The 9,680-nt window shown below is 41.6% G+C and overlaps 1 protein-coding gene across 13 annotated transcripts in view; it reads left to right on the top strand.

Annotated features, from left to right (window-relative positions):
• Positions 1–327: 327 nt before the first annotated feature.
• The window catches only part of LOC308645889 (uncharacterized protein), a 28,830-nt gene continuing 19,477 nt past the window's right edge, over positions 328–9,680 (top strand). For 3 of the 13 annotated variants that reach the window (XM_081288325.1, XM_081288327.1, XM_081288323.1), the window contains exons 1-2: positions 504–933; positions 7,918–8,026. The gene's annotated coding sequence lies outside the window, so the exon portion shown is untranslated. The other 10 variants (XM_081288329.1, XM_081288318.1, XM_081288326.1 and 7 more) reach the window with 10 other exon arrangements.

The following is a 9,680-nucleotide window of genomic DNA, read 5'->3' as shown; positions in this document are numbered from 1 at the left end:
GTGTCAGTACGCTGTAAACTCCAAGCAATCAACTATTAAGAGTTTAGCATGGTGTCCAGATAATAAAAAGAAATAAAGGCTGAAGGACTGGATTAATTGCGTGGAGGAGACCGACCATCTCACTGATTGGCAGGCGTAGAAACACAAAGGAAGTTCTAACTACGTGGATGGAGGCAGCTTTTGTGAGCGGCGTGTGGTTGGGCCCCCCCTCCTCCCACGGTTCCCTCCTCCTCATTCAGGTCCAACCTCCAACTCCGCCCTGGGAATGCACCCCGCCCAGAGCCCTGATTCTAATCACCAGCCGTGGCCTCGGCCTGTTCAGGTCCCCAGCGTTAGGCTCAGAATTGACCTTAAGGGCTCTCCGCCCCCATGGGAGGAAGCTAGAATTTCTACGTTTCTCTGCCGCAGAGGGTCCTACGTGGCTGTGGTTCGACGCCGAACTCGGGGACTTCCGGGCCAGAACTTGGAAGCGGAAGTGATGTGAGATGTCTCTCCGTCTTTTCCGGTCTAGCTCTGCGCGGCCAAGTTCTTTTCTCCTTGATGGTGGTGCACCTAACGGGGCCTTGGAGAGGTGGAGTAAGGGGACAATCAGCCGCTGAAAGGGTCCAGGGAATGTTCGAGTTTAGCCCGGGCCGCCGGGGAGCCTCTCAGAGAGGGCCGGCCCTTCCCGATCGCGTCCGCCGGGGTCGCGGGTCCTCCGGTTGCGGCCGGGTCTTACAGGCCGGTGGCCGTCGTTCGGAGGGTCCCCACAGGGGCCGTTTCGACATAATTCTGAAGGGCGCGTCTTCGTTTCGAACATTGTGCGCTTTTCCTCAAAAGCCTTTAAAGTAATCTTTTGAAATTTTTTTTTTTCCAGAAGGAAAAGAACTTCCGCTGTGGAGGGCAGCATAACGTCCCCCTTCCGCGCGGACCTGGCGATCCGGGCGCGTTCCGGTGAGTGCTTGGTGTAAGTTGGCTCCACAGGACTTCTTTTGTCTTTCAATTGGGCTTTGTCTTTGTGTGGAGTATATTTTTGACACATTTAGGTAGGAAGATAAAGCTTCTTTTAAAGACGTCTATGGTGCACCTGTTTTATAGGTAGCGGACCACAAACCATTCTGCCAAGGGACGGAAAGGATCTGTAGCCCATTCTCTTCATTTGGACTTTCTGCTCTGGGCTTCCCCACGGAGCTTCAAAACGGATCTGTAGGAAGTTCGAGGTTTTATTGCACTAAAGTACTATCATATTTGAACTTATTTGCTTTCTTCCAGAAAATAGGAAGCAGGAGACAATGGATTAACTGATTAAGTCTCTAGAGAGAGAGAAAAGAGAATTGACAAGGACTTAACTCCAGTTTTGGCATCAAAGTCATTTTCTACATTTGGGAAAATTAATATACAACTCAGTATATAACTGACAAGAAAACTGGTACCTACTGAAATGGTGTAATTTGAGATGAAATAAAACATGACTTTTTTATAAGTAGGAAATTAATTCAAGGAATTCGCATCGGTGATACCATTGAGAAAAAAGTTCACTATGAAAATTCACTTGTTAATTATATTTGGAAAGTCTGTGTCTATAAACAGTCAAAAGTCTCTTGAGTGTTTTTTAGTCAACCTTGGTGTTCTTACTCCTATCCAAACTTGTCCTTCATTTTCCTGAATGAATGTCTAGAGTTAATCACTCTTAATGTGACTCCTTAGAGACATTCACACTCCATAGGTAAGTGACCAGAAAACTCCCCTGCCAGTGTTGGTTGCCAGTAAGCACTGAAGGAGTTTTATGACTTTGCAATATCCATGTTTTGTTTTCTTTAGAAAAATTTGTATTGGTGCATAATAATTATACAGAATAATGGGTTCCATTGTGGTGTATTTCATATATGAATGTGACATAATTTGGTTCATTTCACTTCCAATACCTCCTTAATGTCCCCTCTAATAACCATGATTTCATTTGGCCACAAAGGGGTCCCAGTGAGCTAAGTGGACATAGTTAAATAATTAATGAGGATTCTGAAGATAAGTTGGTGAGGGCATGCATGTTTATTGGCAAAGGACTTTCAAAAACTGTTAGGACTATTTGCTAACTTTGTATGTACGCATGCTCTGTCACACAGGGATGCATGTGCATGCATATCAAGATAAAAATAGTTGTTTTTTATTCCTGTATTTTATGAAACAGCCCTAAATGGAAAAAGGCCAGCAGAATAATGGGTAAATTGTGGTATTCTTATACTATGGAAGACTGTTCCACAAATAGAAAGAACAAACGGAAGGTAGATGCAAAAATGTGGGTGAATTTTGCAAAGTTTTGAGTGAAAAGAAGCTAGGCAACAAAAGAATGTCTGTCTGTCTCCAAGACAGGGATTTAAACCTCCTTAGATAACACACATGTATTTGTTCTTTATTGCTGCCTGACAATTGAAGAATAATGTGTAATATCTTTGGGTCAGGAATCCAGGCATGGTGTAGGTAGATCAGATCCTCTGTTCAAGATTTCACCTAGCTGCTATCAAGTCATTGGTTGGGTTACAGTTAGCTTAATTGGGAACGCTTAATCAGGGAAGAATATTTGCATTCTCACTAATAGGCAAAATTCATTTTCTTAGAACTACAGGACATAGTGGATGCTGTCATCTGGAGGGTGATCTTAGCTTCTAGAGGCTACCTGTGGTTCTTATTCCGTGACTCCTCAGGAAAGGTCTATATTCTCTATGCCAGTAGGTAGAGATCACTGAGGTCATATGAAGGCATGTCAGCTATAGTATAGTTGTAACCTATTGGGTGGTGAAGTTTGTTGGGTTACTTATGTCCAGAGATGGTTATTACATAGATTAAGCAAGATTAAAACAATGCTAGCTGCTATTGGCGTTTTTGTATATTAGGGAATTGGGACACTTCTCCCTTGAACTCACAAGTTTCTTGCTCAGCGTATTGAGTAGCTGAGATTACAGGTACATACCTCTGCCCCTGGCTGCATAGTTGCTCTCCTTGACATGTGTGGGCAGCTGAACTTAAAGTCGCTTGTGTGAATTTTCAGACACACTTTACCTTAAAACAAGCTTCAGGACGACTTCTCCACTCTCGGCCTCAGGCTTCCCAAAAGGGAGAGCAACAGTAAGTCACGAGAGGCTGGTGAGAGAGCGAGCACTTTCGGAAGTGGGCTTTTATTGCAGGGACTCTTGTTCTTTAGAAAGTTCTATCTAAAAAAAGGCCAGAAGGGGCTGGGTTACAAGGGACAGTTGAGTGTAACTTAACCTCAGGGGGTGACACCTACATCTGAAGGACATGTCTTTTACTTCCTGATCTGGGACAACGCCCAAGTCACCATGAAATGTAGTGATTGGTCAGAGCCTTTTGCTTCAGGACTGGAAGGGTCATTCATAGTGGCTTCCCACACAGAGTGTTTTCTTTTGGAGAGCTGTGATACATATCACAGGGAACCCTTCAAATGAGTTTGGTAGGCAGTGGGAGTTTGGATGCCACCTATCTGGTAGTGCCAGGCCCAACATGCGTCTGTCTATGGAGGGTCAAGGGGAATACTACTGGGGCACAAGCTTTTTGTGTCTGGTGTACAAAATAAGTTGGGTCAACATGCAGCATGCATCCGGAGTTGGGAAACAAGCCATCAACTATGTTAGCATATTTGCAGAGAGTACCTCTGCTAGTGGGATACCTTTGAGCACATGGGCTCCATAGTAGGAGGTCAGTAGGATATTGATAACTGGGTCAGGGGTTGATGGTCATCTAGGGAATGTGTTTTGGGCTCAAGGCATGGGCATAGCACTTGGACACTGCTGACTACCATGCAGCAGTTATATCCAGAAGGTAAAGTTTCCTTCCTTTTGTGATGTCCATCCATTTACCCCTTACACATTCCTCTTATTTGGTCTTGTGGTATCTCTGGAGAATGGTCACAGTTATAGTCCTGTCTTTACTGGGAGAGTTGGGTTCTTTTGTGTTAGTTGAGACACAAGGGAGGCAGCACAGTAAACACCTAATATAATAGAAGCATCTTAATTACTGTGAGAGAGGTGTTCCCTGGAGGACTTTTGGGAAGTTTGTAGATGCCATGACCATGGTGCTTAGTCAGCCAGAGGGGAGTGAGAGATGATGAGATCCGTGGGTCTCTGCCTTTTTGTTAAGTTCCTTGGGCATTATCCCTTGGGTCTCTTAAAAAAAGATGGGGTTTTAATGATCAAGGGTATCCAGGGTATCCAGAGCCAAGATGACTGCCTGGCATTTGCCCAGCTGTGTTGCTTCTTGGGTCTAGACTTTAATTAGGACCATCCTGGCTGAGGAATGGAAAGCAGCAACTCTCCTTTAAAATGCATATATGATTGTCAGTAGTTCCTTTCCCCCATCCTACCCCCAGGGATTGAACCCATGGGCTCTTTACCACTGAGCTACATCCCTAGCCCTTTTTTATTTTGAGAGAGCTTGTTGCTGAGTTACTGAGGGTCTCATTAAGTTGCTCAGACTGAACTTGAATTTGTGGTCCTCCTGCTTCTGCCTCCTGAGTTGTTGGGCTAATGGGCATGTGCCACTGCACCTAGCTAGTAGTGCCCTTTTGTAATGAAGTCTCTGAATTCCAGTTACTTTTCACTTAGTTGATCCCAAGGGGCTTTTCAGATTATCAGTGAGTCTGGAGGAGGAGTCACCTCCTCTAGCACCCTTGCCTCAGGCAAGGGACTGAAGTCAGAGGAAACCCTCCTCTCCTATAGGTAGAGTATACCAGAAGATTTAATTTTGGTTCTACCCTGTCTTAAGGAGGCCTAAATAGCAGTATGAAGCTCTGTCCTGTTTCTGTGACCTTTGGGTATTATAGGGTCACAGGCTCAGGATATATTAGAGTCTTTATTTCCAGGAGATACCAGTTGGTGGCCAGTCATTTGTTTTGATGGCAATACCATGAAGCTGAGAGGGGCAATTTCTTGCATTAGAATCCTTGGAAGAACTAACAGTCTTTATTTCAGATTAAGAAGAAGAAACAATTGTATTGAATGGAAGAGTAACGGAGGTAATCACCCTTTCACAAACTGTGTATTATGCAAATTTTAATCATTGAAGCCCTATTTTTTTAAGATGGACACAATATCTGTGTTTATTTATTTTTTAATCTTTTAAAATGTATATTTACTTTAGTTGTAAATGGACCTTTATTTTATTTATTTATATGTGGTGCTGAGACTCAAACCCAGGGTCTCACACATGCTAGGCAAGACCTCTACCACCAAGCCACAACCCTAACCCCCTATTTTATTTACTTTTATGTGGTGCTAAGGATCGAACCCAGTCCCTCACATATGTGAGGGATGCACTCTACCACTGACCTATAACCTCAGCCTCCCCTATAACTTAAAACATTGAGTTGTATTAACTATTTTATCTGGGTATCGAGGGGTCTCATTTTATTAATCAAATCTGTGTCAAAGTCTTACTTCTTAGTTTGTGATTATTTCTTGTATTAGAGGGTTTATTCTCAATATGAAACATTTGGTCCTATGACTGGAAAATTTAAGCAAGGCTCAAGTTAAAGTTAGGGATGCCGGGCTGGGGATGTGGCTCAAGTGGTAGCGCGCTTGCCTGGCATGCGTGCGGCCCGGGTTCGATCCTCAGCAATACATACAAAGATGTTGTATCCGCCAAAAACTAAAAAATAAATATTAAAAATTCTCTCCCCCCCCCCCCCCGTTTAAAAAAAATAAAGTTAGGGATGCCTAATTTTTCCTCCATATTTACTCTAGTTTTAAAGGGTATAATACTTAAAGTTAGTGGGAACCCCAGGTATAACCATAATTTGACCTCTAGATTTAGTAATCCATATAATTATTTTAATTGGTGCACTTTAGTAAATGTTAAACTTGAATGTTTAATTACCCCCCCACCCCCATCTTGTGTTTTTTCTCCTTAAATCACTAAGTAATCTTCCATTGGTTAGTCCTGGCATTTGGCGTTTACTCAGTATTAAATGTTTAAAGTTTTCCCTCTATTTTTCCTTCCTTTCTGTTTTTTTGACTGGTGCTGCCTAAAGTGCAAGGCTTTTATAACTTTTTTGTTCTAAGTCTTTGAGCTGTCTGAAATGGTGGTTCTTGGTTTCTGTCTGTTGTTGATAAGAGGAAGAAAGAGGGTGGTCACAGAACCTAGTGCTTTGGTTCAGTTGTCCCTCTGGGATAGTCAGACCTTAAGACAATCAGTCCTTCTACTCTTTTTTTTTCTCTCTCTTTTCATTTTATATATTTTTTTCTTTTTAAATAAAATCTTTGGAAGACTTGAATCATAAAGATCAATAAATCTTTAACTACCTACAAGATTTAATCCCCTTTGTTTTTACCTGACAAACTCCTGGGTACTTCAGATGGCCCAGGATCAACGGTCTCCATTAGTTGTTTCTGTTACCCCGTTTGTAGGCTCTCACCTTTCTTTCTAGTGTGTCCCTCTAGACCTCTGTAAGGTGTTAGGGGTGTAGAGCAACAGGTATAAAGGACATAGGGTTCGCAAACCCCAGTGGACCATTGCTAGTGAGGTGCTGTCGTCTCCCTTGTAAAGGGCGTGCCTCATCAGGCTGGGAGGTATAGTCACCTTCATAGAATATTCCATCCCCAGTGCAATGGGCAGTTAGAATGCCAGTCTCCCTCTAGCACTCTGCTGGCTCTCATATTTACCCACTGACTACCTTCCCCTTCTGCTTCTCAGTGACAAATCAATCAACCAAATAAGGCCTTCAGAATATAGTTGGTTTCACTCTGACCACTACTGGGAGTGGCTGTTGACTGTGGTTGCCCCTCTTGTCCTATTATGGCTAGCAATTGTTCCCAAAGGTCCCTTAGACTGTCTGATTCCTTCCAAATTAGGGAGGGGAGTTTTGGCATTATTCAGTAGAGAAAAACAGCAATACACAGCAGTGCAGGCATAACTCAGTGAGCTATGGAGCCTTACAAAATGGTATTAGCTTCATGGGAGAGTCTTGTGGTAAGGCAAGAGAAGTCTATTTTTGTGTCCCTCATGGCTGTGACCATACTCAATTGCTACATCTTGCTGTATTTTTCTATTTGGGTCTGGAGGTCTCTCCCTGCAGAGTGGCTATAAATTCTAGCCCTATCCAGAATAGGAGACTTACATCATGGTCAAATGAGATATAATATAGGAGACAGCAGAAAAAACACATGAAATAGCAGAAACATTTATGGGGCTGTAGTTTAGGTGCAGAGCGCTTGCCTAGCATATGTGAGGCAATGGGCTTGATCCTCAGCACCACATAAAAATATATAAATAAAGTCATTCTGTCCAAGTATAACTACAGGAAAAAAAAATTAAAAACAAAAAGCTGCCCCTAAGAGCCTTGGAGAAGTACAGAAACAAAAGAGTTCTCAATAGTGGGGTAGGGATTGAGAGAGAAAGGACATTTGGAACTCTGCTTTATTAAGGTATGTAGGCATTGTCCTTCAGACTTTCCTGCTGAGGTTGTGGATTGACTAATGTAGAGAAAATACCATTTGAAGATTGACTTTCTTAAGTCACTCTGGTGTTAGCAGCTTGATGTGTTGCTTTTTTCATCAGTTGAAGGAAGAGACCATGTAGTCAATGACAACACAGGGGAGAAGCTTTAACTAGGCCAAAGGTGGCAGGAATGTTTGGGGAACACCTTCACCATACAAGGGGGTGGTCTACTGCTGAACCATATCCCAGTCCTTTTTTATTTTGAGACAGGGTCTTAAGCCTCAATTTTGTGATCCTTCTGCATAAGCTCCCTGAGTAGTTCAGATTATAGATGTGTGCCGTCATGCCCAGCATGACTAGATTTCAAATAGCTTATCTGTAGATATAAAGGGATGCTAAGGTAGCGAGTAGATGAAGTTTATCACCCTTTATATTCAAGCATAACCATCTGTTATTGTACATATGAAAATATGGTCTTTTATTCCATAGCAGGTATTGAAAATGAAATTGGAGCTGAGATAAATTGATGAGCACAGTTCATTCTTTGGCTGTTTACCATCCATTCTGCACACATTGGATAGTCCTCAAAATAATTAAACAGGTATCTTATTTCTGCTTAAGAAGATAAAAAGGAAAAAAAAAAAACTCGATTCTTCTCCAAAGAGTGAAAAATGCACAGTCCTATAGTCATTGTGTCTACCCCCAAACCATGTTAATTACTCCTCAAGTTTATTTCCTCACTGAATATTCTGATAACTGAAGATAATATTATAAACTTAATCTCTCATGTATATAAAATTAGGAAAAAGAATGGTTATTTTTTCTTTTGCTCATTTTTATTTTTTCTTTGACATTTTTTATTGATGCTCTATAGTCATACATAATGATGAGATTTGTTGTTACATATTTTATACATGTATACAATATAGCAACGATTAGTTTGTTAGTAAAGACATACCTAGGACAAGGAAAGAAAAAAACACAAAACTGTAATTGGTCTCAAGACTGTAGTTTATAGTTCATTTCGTTTATGACCATATTTATATTTCCTGTTATGCTGTCATGAGTCAGAATTTCAGCTGCTCTGTGTACCTGGTGGAGTCACTCAAAACCTTATTCCCCAAGAGTCCATGTCCTCCCTTATCCTGCCTTTTTCAGTTGTAATTTTCTATCAGCTTATTCTGTGCAGTTTAGACGTCCTTGTGGTTTGTACACTTCCACCTTGTTCCAGTTGTGTGGTAGTGCTACATTTTCCCTTTGGTATTTGAGATTAATTAATTCTGCCAATAGATTACTCCCCCCACCCATTATCCATTTTTAAACTTGTTTGTTTCTTGGTTTATTGCCGTATGAAGCCCAAAATGGCCAGGTGTCAATCTCAACCTCCAGTGTACTAAGATGTAATTGTGTTTACTTGGGAAGCATTCCTAACTAAGATCTTCAGACCTGAAGCATTTGTAAATTGCTGGAATTGGAAGCAAAAATAGTTTAAGGAACAATTCCACTTTTACCATCAATTCTTGGTCCAGGGCATTTTGTCTGTGGGAAACAGTACCATGTAAAACTCTGAATTCAAAGCATATAACCTGTTCTGTGAGATGGAATCCCTTCTGTTAGAGTAGTCTCTTCCATTTGGCCCTGTAAGTGAATGTTCAATAAGCCATTCTACCTTTCATTCAGATAAACTATGAGTGACAGTGTATGATAAAACCACTTGATGGCATGAACATGGCAGTGAAAAGAGTTTTTTGATGAGAAAGAAGGCTGTGAGTGCCATGGTTGTGGGTAAAGCATTTGAGTGTGCAGGTGGGTTCTAGCAGAAGTATAACCAGTAGAAAAGCAGAGCCACATCTAGAACTTTATTCTGGTGAGGAAGAATCTTAGTTCCTGTGGCAATGAATAATTCTCTGGTATATCCCTTGTTGATGTTGCTCTTTACGCTCCCACCCATTGGTTATGGCAGATCGCATACATGCTGACCAGGTTGGTGACTCACTGTAAAAATTTAAAAAAAAAAAATGAATTTGGAGGGAAAGAGCACTTGGATCTCTCTCTACTTGAAGATGTTTCTGAAATCATGTGAGGTAACAGGTCTATTGCTGTAAATTATTAAAAAAAAGTAACAAATTTAGGCCAGTATTGCTCTCTTAACTGACTTCTAGGTGTGGTCCGCAGACCCTCTAAAACTGATAATGACCCTCCAGAGAGGGAGACAAATCAGGTCATCAGGAGTTTGTGAGATATGTTAGACAAAG

The sequence above is a fragment of the Spermophilus citellus genome, assembly GCF_964194105.1.
Source record: "Spermophilus citellus genome assembly, chromosome: 3".
Taxonomy (NCBI): Eukaryota; Metazoa; Chordata; class Mammalia; order Rodentia; family Sciuridae; genus Spermophilus; species Spermophilus citellus.
The sequence above is the reverse complement of the archived record's forward strand: the minus strand, read 5'-3'. Positions and strand labels throughout refer to the sequence as shown.